The sequence below is a fragment of the Pseudophryne corroboree genome, chromosome 2 (assembly GCF_028390025.1).
Source record: "Pseudophryne corroboree isolate aPseCor3 chromosome 2, aPseCor3.hap2, whole genome shotgun sequence".
Taxonomy (NCBI): domain Eukaryota; kingdom Metazoa; phylum Chordata; class Amphibia; order Anura; family Myobatrachidae; genus Pseudophryne; species Pseudophryne corroboree.
This window is the reverse complement of record NC_086445.1, coordinates 626,933,956-626,953,864: the sequence shown is the minus strand read 5'-3', so window position 1 is coordinate 626,953,864 and position 19,909 is coordinate 626,933,956.

Here is a 19,909-nt window from a genome sequence, read left to right as displayed (position 1 = left end):
TTCTGCTGCCATATATCCAGTGTAGCTGTATAAAGTGGTGCTGCGTTGTGCTGTCCAGTCCAGTGTAGTCAGTGTATTTTGCTGCATCACTCCAGCCAGTCACAGTGTTGGTGTCCTCTGCTGTCATATATTCAGTGTAGCTGTATAAAGTGGTGCTGTGTTGTGCCGTCCAGTCCAGTGCAGTCAGTGTCTTGTGCAGCATCAGTCCAGCCAGTCACAGTGGTGGTGTCCTCTGCTGCCATATATCCAGTGTTACTGCCGTATAATTCCCGTGATATTGCCATATAATTCCCGTGATACTGGTGTATAATTCTTGTGACACTGCCGTATAATTCTCGTAATACTGGCGTATAATGCTCGTGATACTGGCGTATAATTCCTGTGATATTGCCGTATAATTCCTATGATATTTCCATATAATTCTCTGAATACTGGCGTATAATTCCAGTGATACTGGCGTATAATTCCTGCGATATTGACGTATAATTCCCGTGATACTGCCGTATAATTCCAGTTATCCTGCCGTATAATTCCATATAAATCCATATAATTCCGTATAAATCCAGTCCAGTGGTGCTGCCATATAAGTTCAGTGATGCTGTCCTGTGCTGTATATTATTTACCCCAAATAAAAGGGTTATTAATATTTAATCCAAATAATTTTTACAGGGTTTTCCCTGTGAGGTGTAGGGGTATGCTCTCTTGTGCCACATATTGTGTTATATAACTCCAGAAAAATAATGGAGAACAAATATTTGGAGGATAAAATTGGGAAAGATCAAGAACCACTTCCTCTTAGTGCTGAAGTTGCTGCCACTAGCCATGACATAGACAATGAAATGCCATCAACGTCGTCTGCCAAGGCCGATGTCCATTGTGATAGCAGAGGGCATGTAAAATCCAAAAAGCCAAAGTTCAGTAAAAAGACCCCAAAAAAGAAATTTAAATGGTCTGAGGAGAAACGTAAACTTGCCAATATGCCATTTACGACACTGAGTGGCAAGGAACGGCTGAGGCCCTGGCCTATGTTCATGACTAGTGGTTCTGCTTCACATGACGATGTTAGCCCTGATAACTGAGGCCTTGACACTTATTAGACGTGCGTCCGGTATCCGCCATTAGTGAAGTGGGATTTAGACAATTGATGGAGATATTGGGGATCATTCCGAGATGATCGCTAGCTGAAAATGTTCGCTGCACAGCGATGATGCAAAAATACGGCACTTCTGCGCATGCGTATGCGGCGCAATGTGCACGCGCGACGTACTTTCACAACTGCCGATGTAGTTTCACACAAGGTTTAGCGATGCTTTTCAGTCTCACTGGCTGCCGCAGAGTGATTGACATGAAGTGGGTGTTTCTGGGTGGCAACTGACCGTTTTCAGGGAGTGTTCAAAAAAACGCAGGCGTGCCAAGAAAAAAGCAGGCATGGCTGGCCGAACGCAGGGCGTGTTTGTGACGTCAAATCCGGACTGAATGGTCTGAAGTGATCGCAAGCGCTGAGTAGGTCTGAAGCTACTCAGAAACTGCACAATATTTTTTTATAGCCGCTCTACGATCCTTTCATTCGCACTTCTGCTAAGCTAAAATACACTCCCAGAGGGCGGCAGTTTAGCGTTTGCACGGCTGCTAAAAACAGCTAGCGAGCGATGAACTCGGAATGCCCCCCCTTGTGTCTCCAGTACCAAATTCCATCTAGATTCCACTTCACTAGGCAAGCGATACCGAAATTTTGCCATTTAATTCCAGTGATTTGGACGTATAATTATTAATTACAGTGATTTTGCCAATTAATTCCAGTGATTTGGACGTATAATTTCAGTGATTTTGCAGTATAATTCCAGTGATTTGGGCGTATAATTATTAATTACAGTGATTTTGGCAATTAATTCCAGTGATTTGAACGTATAATTCCAGTGATTTTGCAGTATAATTCTAGTGATTTGGACGTATAATTATTAATTACAGTGATTTTGCCAATTATTTCCAGTGATTTGGACGTATAATTACAGTGATTTTGCAGTATAATCCCAGTGATTTGGACATATAATTATTAATTCCAGTGATTTTGCCAATTAATTCCAGTGATTTGGATGTATAATTCCAGTGATTTGGACGTATAATTTCAATTGGAATTGTTTGTGTTGCTTGGCTTAGTTATACAGCTACCTCATTGCACCTCTTCAACATCTTTGCATGAGGTGCTGTTTGGGGCCTAGTTTTTGAAAAGTGACATCCCGTCTGACACTGCTGTATGAGTCCAGGAGTACTGCTGTATTAGTCCTGGGGTACTGCCATATAAGTCCACCAATTGCAGAATATTTTAAAAATGACAGGGGCATGCTGGAGATGCTGTCAGTGGACCTAACAATTGCGGCCCACTCTCGACATTCAGCCACTGCGTGATACTACTAGATGGGCCAGGTGATTGTGTCGCTTAGCCTAGTCATACAACAACCTCGGTGCACCTTTTTTTCTTCTTTGCATCATGTGCTGTTTGGGGCCTTTTTTTGATATCTGCCCTCCTGTCTGCCACTGCAGTGCCACTCCTATATGGGCCAATTGTTTGTGTCGCTTGGCTTAGTCATACAGCTACCTCATTGCACCTCTTCTACATCCTTGTATGAGGTGCTGTTTGGGGCCTAGTTTTTGAAAAGTGCCATCCTGTCTGACACTGCAGTGCCACTCCTAGATGGGCCAGGTGTTTGTGCCGCACACTTGTGTCTCTTAGCTTGGTCATACAGCCACCACGGTGCAACCTTTAGGCCTAAAAACAATATTGTGAGGTGTTCAGAATAGACTTGAAATTAATGTTATTGAAGTTAATAATACTGTAGGAGCAAAATCACCCCCAAATTCTGTGATTTTAGCTGTTTTTATGTTTTTTTTCAAAAATCATCCAGATCCAAAACCAAAACACGAAAGGGTGGTTTTGGCAAAACCAAGCCAAAACCAAAACACGAAAGTGGAATTAGAACCAAAACCAAAACACAAAACACGAAAAGTGCCAGCCGCACATCTCTAAAAATACACCTGTGTATATTCATAACCGGTCGAGTTTAAACAAGGACAAAACACGAATGTTAGTAAATGTACCCCTCAGAACACAAAATAGTGCTATATGCTGACGTTGTCCTAATCTCCCTTACTAACTCGGAACAGGCATTACGTCCTCTCCTCACCTAAATTGACCTCTACTCATGATACTCGGGTTATAAAATAAACACCAGTAAAACAGAGATCCTTGAATTGTATATTCTATATTCCAGCCCCTACTAAATTATCTTTAGAGGCCTTGTTCCTGTGTGCATAGCTCAATACCAAAATTAAATATCTAGGCATTTTTTTAACTTGCCTGCCAGGGGCATTTTAAGAAAGGAGGGGGCCTGTGTGCATTGGGCTGGTCGACCCGCCATGGACCGGAGACAAATTTCGTACTGCGCATGCCTGGTGGCCATTTTGGGTGAGTTATTTTGCCTCAGCTTGTGTGACTGCAGCGACTGTAGCGCCCATCACGGGACTCTTGAAAGGTATGTATTAAAACAACATGGGTGCAATGTGCGTGGTGTGGGCCCCCTGGACCCAGGGGCCCGTGTGCACCGCACACATTGCGTCCATGATAGAAACGCCAATGTCACCTGCCACCACCAACTTTTCAAAACTAACTTTCCCTGCATCGTGGATCAAATTAAAGCAGATCTTTACTCATGGGCCCTCATTCCGTAGCTGTGCTAAATTTAGCTTCACACTGACATGCGGGGGGACACCCAGCACAGAGCTAGTCCACCCCGCATGCCAGTGCTGGGCCCCCCGCAGAAGTGCAAAGGCATCGCACAGTGGATTGGTCAGGTTTCTCTCTGGTTATGAACAAGGCATCCTATTGTTTATGGAGAGGGAAGAACATTTTATATATCAATGACATTACTCGAGATATTAGTTTTCCCCAATTCTCTCAATTTCAGACACATACATACAGCACTTCCATCTAAGGAATTTTTTTGCTTCCTACAGCTTAGGCATTTTCAATCTATGATTAAATATATCCTTGTTAGAAGACCACTTACAACTTTTGAGATCTGTTTGAGATGCTCCTCAACTATTGAAGGCCCCCATACATCAGCAATCACAAAAAAAAACAATCTGCAGATTCTGAGATTTTTTTCTTTCAGCAAATACAGATCTGCCAGTCTTGAAAGATTCATCATTTTACTAGAAATAATCTGCAAATCTGCTGATTGTTACCATACACTAGCAATCTAGAGCCCAAATTGATCTGTGAAATTCAACATGTTGGACAACCTGATTTATCAATCCCAATCGATTATTGATCTGAATCCGTGATCTGTGAACCCCATACATTGCAGATTTATTTGTGCAATTGTCTGCAAATTAGCAAATTGCCCCAATTGATTGCTGATATTTGGGGCCTTTATATTCATTGCTTGTAGAGGAGATAACCCCCATAAACTAGCTTGGGAAATGGATTTTTGGGTCCAACTTGGATAGCAAAGAATGATTAGAGATATGTACAATGCCGCTTTTAGTTCCAGTTACAGTATGTTAAAATTAAAGAGAATGCTTTCAAAATGCTGTATCGACGGTACTGTGTACTCTCCCGCTTGAAGACGATGTTACCTGCCACCTCGGACAGATGCTGGAGGGGAAGTTGAGGGCACTTTTATCCATATTTGGTGGCCCTGTCTAAAGATAGTTGCCATGTGATGGAAAGTTATAAATCTCCTATCGCATCTGTTGGAGGTCTCTATCCCTTCTGACCCATATTGTTTCTGCCAAGAGGTGCCAGATTGCAGCTTTAAGTCGCACATTCACTCTCAGCTACAGTCGGTTTTGACCTGCAACTGATATGTGTACAAGAAGGAGTAAATAACTACTATAATAATTAATAATTTGGCAAAATCCTTCAATAAGGTCTGGAGTGCTTGGTTGGCTTCTGAAGATACCCCTTCCCCTTTTTACCTAGGCAGTGACCTTCATTGATCTCTACTACCAGGGGCGTAGGGAGGGTGGTTCCGGTGGAGCTCGAGCTCCAGGCGCCCAAGACAGTACAGGGTGCCGAAACTCGACTCCGCTGGAACCTCTTCCTGGCCGCAAGCAGCTTGCAGCCACAGCTGTCAGTCACTGACAGCTGGAAGTCAAGTTGCATCACATTTCTCCCTCCCCTCCGGTCCGTGACATGTGTGTCACGCATCACACGCATGGATGGGCGGAGAAGCAGCCAGCAGCAGTTGGGAAGCAGGAGCAGGGCAGGTGAGTATTTTTTTTCTTTTGTGTTTGCGGCGCTACAAGGAGGCACAGCTACAGGGGGCACAATTACTCTGGGCACAGCTACAGGGGGCACAACTACTCCGGGCACAGCTACTGGGGGCACATCTACTGGGGGCAAGTCTACAGGGGGCACAACTACGCCGGGCACATCTACTGGGGGCAAATCTACAGGGGACACAACTACTCCGAGCACAGCTACAGGGGGCACATCTACTGGGGGAAAATCTACAGGGGGCACAACTACTGGGAGCAAATCTATAGGGGGTACAGCTACAGGGGGCACAAACCAGGGTGCACAATTACTCTGGGCACAGCTACAGGAGGCACACCTACTGGGGGCACATCTACTGGGGACAAATCCACAGGGGGCACAATTACTCCAGGCACACCTAAAGGGGTCACATCTATTGGGGGCAAATCTACAGGGGGCACAACGACTGGGTCAAATCTACAGGGGTCACAGCTACTCCAGGCACAGCTACTGGGGGCACATCTACTGGGGGCAAATCTACAGGGGGCACAACTACTGGGTCCATAACTACAGGGGGCATAACTGTGGCCATGCCCCTTCCCTATGAAGCCACGCTCCTCTTTTTTGATGCGCGCCTTTGGCACGCACTATATTTAACCTATAGGTATGTGTGGGGGGGGGGGCGCCAAAGGAAACTTTCACCCTGGATGCCAAAAGGTCTAAACCGACCCTGGTGGCCATGCCCCCAAATCAGTACAGGGGAGGGGGGCGCCGAAACATACCTTGCTCCAGGCACCAAAACACCTTGCTACACCTCTGTCTACTACTCATGGACCTTTACCAGGGGCTCCACCCCAATGGTTCTCCCTCTTTTCCTGATTTCTTTATTTGTTTTTTGTATTCTTTCTTAACACTACTCTATCTCTTCCTCCTTTATCGGCTGGCCATGCCCTTGTATATGAGGATGTTCTCTTCATTCCTTGATATTTTTAAATTGCATCACACCTAAGTCTCTCACAGAATTGACCTGTTATATGTTGTGTATTTTCATTTTAAGTTTTCTTACAGAATTCACCTGTTATATGTTGTGTATTTACATTTTTGATTTATGTACATTGTGGTTGATGTATTGTACTGTGATCTGCTTAATAAATAGCATTTAAGAAAAAATAAATCATTACATTTGGAGAAGTGGACTACTAAATCAGAAGCCAGTCTATCCTTGGAATGGGTTCATTTCAGCAAAACATCCATTGAGGAAAGAATTGATGTTTCAGTGTTTTCATCTGTGATGGAATTTCTGTTCTCACTTCCAGCAACTAACTCTTCAGGGGAACATGTATTAAAAGTTATGAACTTACTATGGACAGACAAGAGAAACAGATTAGACATTGATACAGTAGGAACCAGTCTAATAGTAAAGACTCATTTTGTACAACTATCCTGTGTGCAGTTCTACCACAAGAGTCTTAAAACCAGAAAATTGCTGCAACAAATCCATGGTTCGTGCAAATACTAAATAAAAGCAAGGGAATATCATCTACATCATAATGTGAGCTTTTAAAAATATTTATTTGTTTAAAAATGCATATAATCAGGATAAATTATGAACTGTAAGGAGGAACTACAAAAGATGCGATGAAGTGTTACGTTTTTGAGCATTAGCTTCATGGACCTATTGCCCGATAATTTCACTATTCGCCTGTTATCAGGTGTTAATTGTTTGCTGTTTTTGTTCACGTGTTAAGTATAGTATAGGTGAAAATGGGGAAGCCTGCTTGCCTGTGCCCCCCAAAAAAACAATCTAATATTGGATAACAACATAACAGTCTAGTAGTGGTCATAATAAAAGTATTTGGTGTTATTACATTGTGTCAAATGGCAGGTTTTCTAAAACAGTGAAAAGATTATAGAACGCAAGCATTTTTTCTGCAAAATAAATGCCCAATTTAAATTAGGGGTGCATAAAATGTACTGTTTGTATTTGTGTCACTTTAAGACAATTTTAAAAACTTACAAAAAACACCTCTAATACCCACCTGCAATCCTAAACCACCTGTCCCATTCATACAGCACTCCCATATACCTGTCCTACTGTACATCAGTTAACCCATTTTCCAGTGGTTTGCAATGTATGACATGTAATTACTGGCCAAATTAAGATAATTAAAACATTGTAAGTGGCTAATGAATCATTAGGGAGGGTGTCCCAGCGTTTTTTCGCTGCTGTGAGAACGGGTGCGGAATGCGCATGCACGGCGGGTGCGGGGCGCGGGCGCGACATTGCCCTGTGATTACATTGCAGCTTCCGATGGGAGCAGTCGCAGCAGCGACCGCTAAGAAGATTGACAGCAAGGAGGCGTGGATGTGCGTCACCGGACCGTTGGAGAGCATTTTTGGGGAGTGGTGAGTGAAATGCAGACGTGTCCAGGACAATGGAGGGCGGAGGAGTGATGGCAAAGCCGGGCCCATCATCGCTGGATCCATCGCACAGCGTAAGTAGGTACAGGGCTAGTCTTCTTCTGCTTGATTTTTTTTTAGCTTAGCAGGGCTGCACAAGCGATCGCAGCCCTGCTAAGCTAAAATACACTCCCCCATAGGCGTGGACTGTTGATCGCAGCAGCAGCTAAAAGTTGCTGGCTGCGATCAACTCGGAATGACCACCCAAGTCCCAGCAGTTTTACCTTAAAATAGGGATTTCCCCAACTTTCACCTGTTAATCAGGTGGTAAAAATAAATGCATTAAATCCTATGTAGAATTATCGCGTGTTAACTTTATCTGCAGTTGAATTGGGTGATCACCACTTTTCATATGAAAACTGCAGATAAGTACAATATTATGGGGATTATGTAATAGGGCGCGGCCTGTCTGTGCAACTAATATCCCAGCGAGTTCTGTCAAATACAAAAGTGGAAATATCTTATTATTTTATTTACAGATGATTCTTTAACAGACAATATTCACTGAAGATTAATTTTGGATCTGTCTGTTGGAGACTGAATCAGTCCCATAGGGTAGTATATTCAGCACAAATTTATAAACTTAAAAAATGAAGGCTTATCTGATGAGAATCGATACCAATGGGTATTATCTATACACATGGGCCCTCATTCCGAGTTGTTCGCTCGCTAGCTGCTTTTAGCAGCATTGCACACGCTAAGCTGCCGCCCTCTGGGAGTGTATCTTAGCATAGCAGAATTGCGAACGAAAGATTAGCAGAATTGCGAATAGAAAATTCTTAGCAGTTTCTGAGTAGCTCGAGACTTACTCCTACATTGCGATCAGTTCAGTCAGTTTCGTTCCTGGTTTGATGTCACAAACACACCCAGCGTTCAGCCAGACACTCCCCCGTTTCTCCAGCCACTCCCACGTTTTTCCCTGAAACGCCTGCGTTTTTCCACACACTCCCAGAAAACGGTCAGTTTCTGCCCAGAAACACCCACTTTCTGTCAATCACTCACCGATCAGCAGAACGATGAAAAAACTTTGTTACGCCATGATAAAATACCTAACTTTTGTGTAAAATAACTAAGCGCATGCGCTATGCGAACCTTGCGCATGCGCAGTAAGCGACTAATCGCAGTATAGCGAAAATCGGCAACGAGCTAACAACTCGGAATGACCCCCATGGTTCCTGTGTTATTATTGTAATGTCAGAATTACACATTTGATTTTATTGTGTGGGGGGGGGGGGTTTAGACACAGTAATTACTTGGATTACTGAGAGTACATTTCAATAGTACTTAAAGAATGAAAGCTTTATACATTTTATTCTTATATTTATAGTACATGCACACTTCTGGGAATTTTAAAGAATACATACATCTCACGTAAATATTAAGCAAGATGGCTCATTTGTATCAAATTTTTCCAGATTCTTCACCCAATTAAACTACAGGGACCGATTTTGCTATTTTTTGCAATAATGCAGAGATTCTGCTAATTGCAAATACGAGGGGGTACCCAAAAGAAACAGGAATTAATGATTTGTTAATTCATTATTTATTTGTACATTTTGAAACTTCAGTCACCCTTAAAGTACTCTCCTCTTGAATCAATACATTTGTCCAAACATTTTTTCCATTGCTCAAAAACATTTTCAAAACTCTTCATTGACGCCTTTTAGTATTTTTGCAGTTTTTTGTTTCACCTCTTCAATATCAGCAAAATGTTTTCCTTTACGGTCTCTTATCATCTGAGGAAATAAAAAACAAGTTTCATGGGGTGAGATCAGGTGAATACGGTTGGTGAGGCAAAGGTGCCCCAGACTCTCATTGGCTAGTTTCACAGGAGTCTGGGGGTGGGCTTAGGAGATGGAAGCCTAATATCGAGTCCTCGGTTCTGCACGGCGGCTATCGTATACAGCACCACTGCTGATCCCGGACACACGACAGTACATATATTACCTTCATCTTCATATCAGAAATCACAAATCCTGAGGAGAGTCCAAGTGGGGTAAGTAATTTGCTATGACATCCCTTCACTTTTCATAGAGGTTGTCAGCCTCTTAGCGAAGCCGGTGATAAACAGAGTAGCCTGCCTCTGAATGTACTGGTTTTGTTTGTTAGATACTGCTGCTGCAGAAGGTGATTCATCCACCCAGTAGGCTGTCTCAGTCATGTAATCTTTAGTTAGCCCACTACCACTTGTCCACATATCTGTGGTTAAGTGGGCAGTGGGTACAATGGTATTTTGTAGGCCAATAATAATAAGTCTTATTTTAACTTCCTGGTATAGCCGAGGAATGGCTTTAGGGTAAAATGGAACCAAGATGGAATTTGGTAGCAGGGACACAGAAACTCGATTAACTGTGTAAAACTACTGCATTAATGGCAGATATTGGACCCAGATCTAATACTAGCATAGCCATGATGGCGTCAGTGACCTGCTGTGCAAAGTATTGTTTCATAGTCAAAAAAAATTTTCAAATAGTAATTTTCTTAGTCCCCTCCTGGGATGACGATCCATCTGCAGCAGCAGCCTAGTGTTGAAGGATTCTTCTGTGGAATCATAGATAGGGAAGGTGTCACCTATTCTTAACAAATTGGATGCAGGACTACCTCCGATCATTACTGAGGAAATAGAGGATGAAGGTGTTGGTGGTGGAGTGAACAAAGTGCACTGGGTTGCAGCGTACTGAGGTACAGTGTGCTAGCGTCCGGGGTCTTACCGGAACGCTGGGGCCGCGGGGCGGGCTTCACGGGCGGCCGGGCAGCGGCGGTGGAGGGCTGCGGCGCTGGGTTCAAGGGTACATGCAGCGCTAATGGCGTTGAGGGGGTCCGCTCGTGGCAGCGGGACGCCGCTGCAGCAGCTCGCTCTCGCTAAGCCGTTGCCTAGGAGACCAGGGGCAGTGAGCAGCATGCTGTCAGAAAAGGTCTGCATTACTGGGCGCCGCCATGTTGGAGACCAAGTTTCTGACATAATTCCTGTTCCTAGTTTTCCAGCCAATCCAGGGAGACTTCTTCCTATAAAAGGGGGCTGGTTTAGGACAGGGATGCCAGTGCTTCAAGTTACAACCCTGTTGTAGGTGCTTTAGCCTGTGCTCCCAGGATTCCTGCTGTATTCTGGTACTTCTAACCCTGCTTAGCCAGTTCTCAGTTGCTGCTGCAGTTTTCCCGTTCCTAGCCTGCTGCTGCCTGTGGAGACGCTCTTGGAAAACCCGGTTCAGTAAGACCCTTTGGGCGCGGATGACCCGGGTCTCTTGCCTCGTCCTCCAAGCCACAGTCCGCAGTTTCTTGCTTCCAGCCAAGTCCTCGAACCACCATTCACAGTCCTCAGCTCGTTATCTCCAGCTTCATCTTTCAAGCCACGGTCTACAGTTCTCAGTCTACAGTCACGACCCAAACTACCGTCCACAGTTCTCAGCTCCTCTACCGCAGTTTCATCTCATAAGTCGCAGTCCACGGTTCTTGTCTTCAGCCTCGTTTTAACTCTCACCCACAGTTCCACAGTTCTTTGTCTACGACCACGTTCTCAAGTCACCGTTCATCAACCTCAGTTTTCTACCTCTGCTCTGTACATAATAAATACTTTTCATTGACTCTCAAACTCCGCCTACATCCTTCTTTGCTCCGTATCCCATGCAAAGGAACTATATCCAACCCCCTCATTTTGTTCTTCCCCAGCCTGCTACCTCCTTGGGCAAGTCTCAACTGCCGGATCCCCAAACTTTGCTAGACGTGACAGTAAGCACTGGCCAAATGGATTCGACGGGTGATCAGGCCTCAGGAGCAGATTCAACCGCGGATATCTGGTCTCGTTTAAGTAAGCAGGAGGCCACACAATCTCAAATTGTGCAGTTCATGCAGAGTATGTCCGAACGTCTCGATTCTCTCTGTGTTGCCATGATGGCTCCTCAAGTTCCTACAGCTGCTCCCACATTAGTACCTCCGGTTCCGCTTCCTCCTGTGCCAGGCCCACTTCCACGGTTGCATTTGCCATCTCCCAGTAAATTCGATGGGAATCCAAAGCAATGCCATGGGTTTCTTAACCAGTGTGAAATCCAGTTCGAACTACAGTCGGCCAGTTTCCCATCAGCACGAACCAAGGTAGCCTATCTCATTTCTTTACTTACTGGGCAAGCGTTGGAATGGGCGTCACCATTGTGGGAGAGGTCGGATCCAATCCTGTCCAACTACTCAGAGTTTGTAGCCGCCTTTCGAAAAATCTTCGACGAACCGGGCAGGACTTCTGCTGCCTCATTGGAGATCCTGCGCCTGCGTCAGGGCACGCGTACGGTCAGTCAGTACGTGATCCAGTTTTGTACTCTCTCCTCTGAACTGAACTGGAATGAGGAGGCTCTCATCGCAGCTTTCTGGAGCGGTCTCTCCGAGAAGATCAAAGATGACCTCGCGACTCCACCAACACCATCAACTCCAACTACTGAGGAACCCATGCAGATCAATCGTTCCCGTTTTTCCAACGAGGAACGTCAGAGACGGCGACAAGGGAACTTATGCCTGTACTGTGGTGCATCTGATCATTTTGTTAAATCTTGTAGCCAACGTCCGGGAAACGCCCGCTCCTAGCTTGTGCCGGAGAGGTCAAGCTAGGAGAATTCTCAGAATTACTTGCCAAGAAAGAGTCAGTCTTGTTAACCCACCTGGAGCTTCCTTCTTCCTCTCTTCTCATCCCTGCACTACTCGACTCCGGAGCCGCTGAAAGTTTTATTACATCAGCTCTGGTCAAACGATCTGGGATACAAACGGTCCGTTTGGATCGTACCATCTCAATTACTGCTGTGGATGGAAGTCATATTCCTGAGGGAATTATCACTCTTCGTACAATTCCTCTTAAGATGAAGGTTGGAGCTCTTCATTCGGAAAACATCTCTTTCCTAGTAATTCCCAAAGCCTCTCACGAACTGATCCTAATATTTTCATGGTTAAGTAGACACAATCCCCACATAGATTGGCAAACCATGGATGTTCTTTCCTGGGAACGAAACTGCTTTCAGAACTGTTTGCCCTCTGTAAGACCTCTCTGCTCTTCTAGTTCTTCCAGCCTCCCTGCAGAATACCAGGCCTTCCAAGATGTTTTTAGTAAGCATGGGGCGGACACCTTGCCTCCGCATCGCACTTGGGATTGTCCCATTGATCTGGTACCCGGCAAAACTCCTCCCCGAGGTCGAATCTACCCGCTCTCACTCCCTGAGACTCAGATAATGTTGGAGTATATCCGGGAGAACTTGGAAAAAGGGTTTATTAGGTCATCCACCTCTCCGGCTGGCGCGGGGTTTTTCTTTGTCAAAAAAGGATGGGGGTCTGCGGCCCTGTATTGACTATAGAGGTCTCAATGACATTACAATTAAGAACAGATATCCATTACCTCTAATTCCAGAACTGTTCGACCGTGTTAAAGGAGCTACTGTATTCACTAAGCTGGACTTACGGGGAGCCTACAACCTTATACGTATTCGCCCAGGTGACGAATGGAAGACGGCTTTTAATACCCGCGACGGTCACTACGAATATCTGGTAATGCCTTTCGGCCTATGTAACGCCCCAGCCGTCTTTCAAGAATTTGTTAATGAAGTCTTCAGAGATCTCCTCTATGACTGCTTGGTGGTTTACTTGGATGACATCCTCATTTTTTCTAGGGATCTGAAGACCCATCGAGAACAAGTCAAAGAAGTTCTAACTCGTTGACGGAGGATCAACTATTTTGTAAGCTCGAGAAGTGCACCTTCGAAGTACCCACGATTCCATTCCTCGGTTACATCCTTTCTGGGCAGAAATTGCAGATGGATCCCGCTAAAGTCCAAGCGATTCAGGATTGGTCGCTTCCAGCTTCCCTTAAGGGAGTTCAACGTTTCCTGGGGTTCGCTAACTTCTACCGAAGATTCATTCAGAATTATTCCTCTGTCATAGCCCCCATAACAGCATTAACCAGGAAAGGAGCCGATCCAGCCAAATGGTCTGCAAATGCTTTAGAAGCCTTTTCATCGTTAAAGAAGGCCTTCATGACCGCTCCTGTTCTTCGACAACCTGATCTCAGTCGTCCGTTCCTGGTGGAAGTCGATGCCTCCACGGTAGGAGTGGGAGCAGTTTTATCTCAGCTCTTCGAGGACAAGAAAGTCCATCCTTGTGCGTTCTTCTCGCGAAGATTCTCCCCCGCTGAGCAGAATTACGCTATTGGGGAACAAGAATTACTAGCAATTAAGTTAGCCTTTGAGGAGTGGAGGTATTTGTTGGAGGGAGCTCAGCATCCAATCTCGGTAACCACGGATCATAAGAACCTCCTGTATCTACAGTCAGCCCGATGTCTGAATCCACGTCAAGCAAGATGGGCACTCTTCTTTACCCGTTTCAACTTTAAACTTAGTTACCGCCCAGGGTCCCTCAACAAAAAGGCAGATGCATTATCTCGTTCCTTGAGTTCTGAAGAACCCTCTGACCGTTCAAAAGAAGAATACATCTTAGACTCCACCTCGTTTTCAGCAACCAATACCTCTCCACTTCCTCCTCCAGGAAAGATCTTCGTTGCTCCAAATCTTTGCAAGAGACTGCTTACATGGGCTCACTCCTCCTCCTTCATGGGCCATGCGGGTGGTCATAAAACGCTCAAATTCATTCAGCGCTCCTACTGGTGGCCTCATCTCAGGACTGATGTACAGGAATTCGTGGCTGCCTGTCCAAAGTGTGCTCAGCATAAAAGTCCTAAAGGTCCTCCAGCCGGGTTACTTCATCCGCTACCTGTACCGCAAAGACCATGGACACATATTTCTATGGACTTTATTACTGATTTGCCTGTGTCTGGCGGACGGAACACCGTATGGGTCATAGTTGATCGATTTTCTAAAATGGCACACTTTGTTCCCCTGGCCAGTCTTCCATCAGCATCCCAGCTGGCAAAATTATTCATAGCAGAGATTTTTTGTCTCCGTGGATTAACGCAGGAAATCGTATCTGATAGAGGTCCCCAGTTTGTGGCCAAGTTTTGGAGATCCCTATGTTCTGCTCTTGGCGTGAAATTGAATTTCTCCTCAGGATATCATCCTCAAACGGATGGTCAAACAGAAAGAGTGAACCAGGACCTGGAGACATTTCTGCGTTTATCCATGTCCTCCTCTCAGGACGACTGGCTGGACTTCCTCCCATTTGCAGAATTTGCCCATAACAATCTTTATCACTCTGCCACAAAATCTTCTCCATTTTTCATTAATTATGGTTATCATCCAAAAGTTCCTGACTTCCAACTTCTGCCTACACTCGAGGTTCCTGCCGCAGAGTCAACATTTAGACAATTTACTGAAACCTGGAAACAAATTCACAAGGCCAAGAAGTATAAGACCTACGCAGATCTAAAGCGAAAAGCGGTACCAAGTCTTAAAGTGGGAGATCGTAACCTAAGATTGAAGGTTCCTACTAAGAAGTTTGCTCCCAGGTTTATTGGGCCCTACCCAATCGAAAGAGTTTTGAATCCTGTGGCTTACAAGGTGAAGTTACATCCACATTTAAGAATCCCTAACGCTTTTCATATTTCTCTCTTAAAACCATTGGTACTCAATCGATTCAGAGCTGCTCTACCTAAATCACCCAAGATCCAGTCAACACAAGGAGACGAATTTGAGATTCATAAGATCCTCGACTCCCGCAAACGATATGGTCGCCTCCAGTACCTAGTTGATTGGAAGGGATATGGACCTGAGGAAAGGTCCTGGGTAGAGGCAGAGGACGTCCATGCCCCAAGACTTCTTCAGGAATTTCATGCCAAATTTCCAGCTAAACCTTATAGGTGTCCGGAGTCCACCCGCAAAAGGGGGGGTACTGTCAGCATCCGGGGTCTTACCGGAACGCTGGGGCCGCGGGGCGGGCTTCACGGGCGGCCGGGCAGCGGCGGTGGAGGGCTGCTGCGCTGGGTTCAAGGGTACAGGCAGCGGTAATGGCGTTGAGGGGGTCCGCTCGTGGCGGCGGGACGCCGCTGCAGCAGCTCGCTCTCGCTAAGCCGTTGCCTAGGAGACCAGGGGCAGTGAGCAGCATGTTGTCAGAAAAGGTCTGCATTACTGGGTGCCGCCATGTTGGAGACCAAGTTTCTGACATAATTCCTGTTCCTAGTTTTCCAGCCAATCAAGGGAGACTTCTTCCTATAAAAGGGGGCTGGTTTAGGACAGGGATGCCAGTGCTTCAAGTTACAACCCTGTTGTAGGTGCTTTAGCCTGTGCTCCCAGGATTCCTGCTGTATTCTGGTACTTCTAACCCTGCTTTGCCAGTTCTCAGTTGCTGCTGCAGTTTTCCCGTTCCTAGCCTGCTGCTGCCCGTGGAGACGCTCTTGGAAAACCCGGTTCAGTAAGACCCTTTGGGCGCGGATGACCCCGGGTCTCTTGCCTCATCCTCCAAGCCACAGTCCGCAGTTTCTTGCTTCCAGCCAAGTCCTCGAACCACCATTCACAGTCCTCAGCTCGTTATCTCCAGCTTCATCTTTCAAGCCACAGTCTACAGTTCTCAGTCTCCAGTCACGACCCAAACTACCGTCCACAGTTCTCAGCTCCTCTACCGCAGTTTCATCTCATAAGTCGCAGTCCACGGTTCTTGTCTTCAGCCTCGTTTAACTCTCACCCACAGTTCCACAGTTCTTTGTCTACGACCACGTTCTCAAGCCACCGTTCATCAACCTCAGTTTTCTACCTCTGCTCTGTACATAATAAATACTTTTCATTGACTCTCAAACTCCGCCTACATCCTTCATTGCTCCGTATCCCATGCAAAGGAACTATATCCAACCCCCTCATTTTATTCTTCCCCAGCCTGCTACCTCCTTGGGCAAGTCTCAACTGCCGGATCCCCAAACTTTGCTAGACATGACACAGTGCACAGAACAGTACAAACAAATTAGACAATATATGATTTACTTTTTTCCACTGGCAACTCAGCTCACACTATGTGGAGTCAGATGGATGTTTTATGTGTACGTGAAATGGACAAAGTGCAATGGGGTACAGCAAACTGGGGTACAGTGAACAGAATAGTGAAAACAATTTAGACAGTACATTTTTTTCTTTTTTTTTCACTGGCAGCTCAGCTCACACCGCGTGGTGTCAGACCACTTTCTTATGTGTATGTGAAGTGAACAAGGTGCTCTGGAGTACAGCATACTGGGGTACAGTGTACAGAACAGTACAAACAAATAAACAATATATTTTTTTACTTAGTTTCACTGGCAGCTCAGCTCACACTGAATGGAAGGAATACATATGTATTCCTGGTGGATGGGAGCCGGCTGTCAGTACCCCGACAGCGGCAATCTGCCCACCAGTATGCCGGCCACGTGGCAAGCAATACGAATCCCCTTGTGGGCTCACTGTGTTGAGGGCTCAGTGGCTCATCTTTTCCCACTCTATAGGTCTCGTGGACACCCACGAGTGGGAATAGTCCCTGTGAGTCGCTATTCCGGCTGTCGGCACAGTCGGCTGTCAGGATTCAGGCGTTGGTATCCTGACCACTGGGATCCCAACAGCTAGCAAATTGATTGCCTCCCGAATGGAGTCAGACTGCTTTTATATGTATAAATGAAGTGAACAAAGTGCATTGGGGTACAGTACACAGAACAGTACACACAAATTAGACAATATATTTTTTACTTAGTTTCACTGGCAGCTCATCTCACACTGAGTGGAGTCGGACCGCTTTTATATGTGTACCTGAAGTAAACAAAGAGCACCGGTATACAGGTTGTACAAACTTTTATTTTTTTACTTTTCAATTTTGTTGTACTTAACATTTGATTTTTTTATCTTCTTTTAACTTTTTAGAATTTTTTTCAACTTTTTTAAATTTTTTCACAACTGACAATATGATATCACTGCTTATATGTAAACACAGTTGGTTGGGTATGACCTGCAGAGTCAATGCAGCACCACTGTGTGACAGAAACTGAATAAGACTAAGGGGACTGGACACAGCTTGGGGATGGACACAGTACAGACACTTAATGGACACAGCAAAGCCACTTCTGCATGGACACCTAACAGCCACTTTAACTATAACCTAACAGCACAGCCACTTGTGGATGGAGACAGCAACAGCAGCACAGCCACTTGTGAATGGACACAGTGATAGCAGTAAAGCCATTTGTGGATGGACACATTGACAGCAGCACAGCCATTTGTGGATGGACACATTGACAGCAGCACAGCCACTTCTGCATGGACACAGTAACAGCAGCACAGCCACCTATGGATGGATACAGTGACAGCAGCACAGCCACTTCTGCATTGACACCTCATAGCACTAAGTCGTTGTATGACAGAAAAGCACAGCGCAGCACACAACAACGTGTCTGGACTGGAGTGAAATGAGTCACCGCTGCAGCATCCTTATATGCAATCCAAAACCCGCGAGAATCCATCACCGGGAGGATGACACTTTGCCTCTATGTGGATCTGAGCCTGGTGGGAAGATCTGAGCTGCCGCTTTGATTTACTCGGATTCTGGAAGTTTGGGTGGACTCGAATCCCAAGTAATCCAAACCACTCATCTCTAGTATATGTAGAGGCATATCATACAATCACCACATCCACTGGCAAATTTGGTGGGTGGCAATACTTTTCAATACCTTCCACAGACCCTCACTGTGCCTATTTGTTGATTCATAAACTACACGATGTAAGCTACAGTAGCGCTGTTATTTTCATAAACATCAGCACCACCACAGGCATATCTAGGAACAGTAACAATTTTTATTGACTTCAACGGCACATTTACTCCCTGCACTGAGAAGGAATAAAAAATCATGCTGAAAATGCGTAGTATATATTTTATATCCAAGTAGGCATGACTTGTTGCTGCTCATATTGCTTACGAATTCATGCATCTGTCCTTGTTTTACTCCCTCAACAAACATGCTTAGAATCACTAGGGATGTGCGCTGGGCCTTTTCTCAGGTTTTGGTTTTGGATCTGTTTCTCCTTTTTGTTTTGGATATGGATTGATTTTGCCAAAACCGCCCTTGCATGTTTTGGTTTTGGTTTTTGGATCTGTTTTTATTTTTATTAAATCATGAAAACAGCTAAAATAACAGAATTTGGACCTGCTTTTGTTCCTACCATATTATTAACCTCAATAACATTCATTTCCACTCATTTCCAGTCAGTTTTGACCACATCACAATATTATTTTCATCCAGCGTCGGATCTTGCAGGTTTTGGAGTCCATGTAAGGGAGCCGCATCCGGGACTCAGCGTGATTGCACTCCCTTTGCCACAATGTCTGTAATAAAGTGTAATATGTTGAATTAATACAAAAATTAGTTGTGTATATTGGTAAAAAAATTTTTTACATGGTACTACATACCTTGCGTAAAGCTGGATGAAGCAGAACCTTCTCCAGGAACTGATCCTACATTGATTCTGAAAATAATCTGTACAGATGATTACAGCATCTAAAATTATATATTGTACAATATATATTTTTCATTGTTTGTACTGTGGTCAAAATTTACTGGAAATTCCTGGAAATAAATGTTATTGAAGTTAATAGTACTCAAGGAACAAAAATCATGGCCAAATCATGTGATTCTAGTTGTTTTTCAAATTTTGAAGAAAAAAAATATCAAAATCAGCAAAAACGGCCTGACCAAATCTAACTCTCTCTGCACAAGTTATATCTGTCCCACCTGCAGTGCACATGGTTTTGCCCTTTAGCTAACAAATTTGCTGCTGCGATTAGATCGGAACTAGGCCCTATGCCTCTCCTCTCAAGTATCAACAAACACGAACCAAGAAATTGGGATATGGCTTCAAATAAAAGGGGGCATGGCTTCAAAGAAAATGGGCGTGGCTTCTATGTAATGCCGCGATCGTGAGCCACGGCCTCATTTTCTATCACTGTGGGGCATCGCCAGCTCTCTGTGAGTTGCTGGCATGCCCCCAGTCCGTCTGTCTCCGTGAATAGACAGCTGGACAGTCCCAAAAAAGGAACTGTCCCGCCGAAAAAAAAAAAAAAGTCTCATCCTTTGGACACCTGCCTGGCACTACTGTTTCCATCCCAATGTGTAGCTGGAGATTCCAGAGCTGCGGACGCTGATGACCACGATAAAACACCTGTGGGACTCCCTGAGATAATTGCAGTGTTCCTGTTTGTGCCAATGAGAATGTTTACATGTGATTTAAACCATGTGTTTTGTAAGTGCAGCTTGTTATTAAACCCCATTTT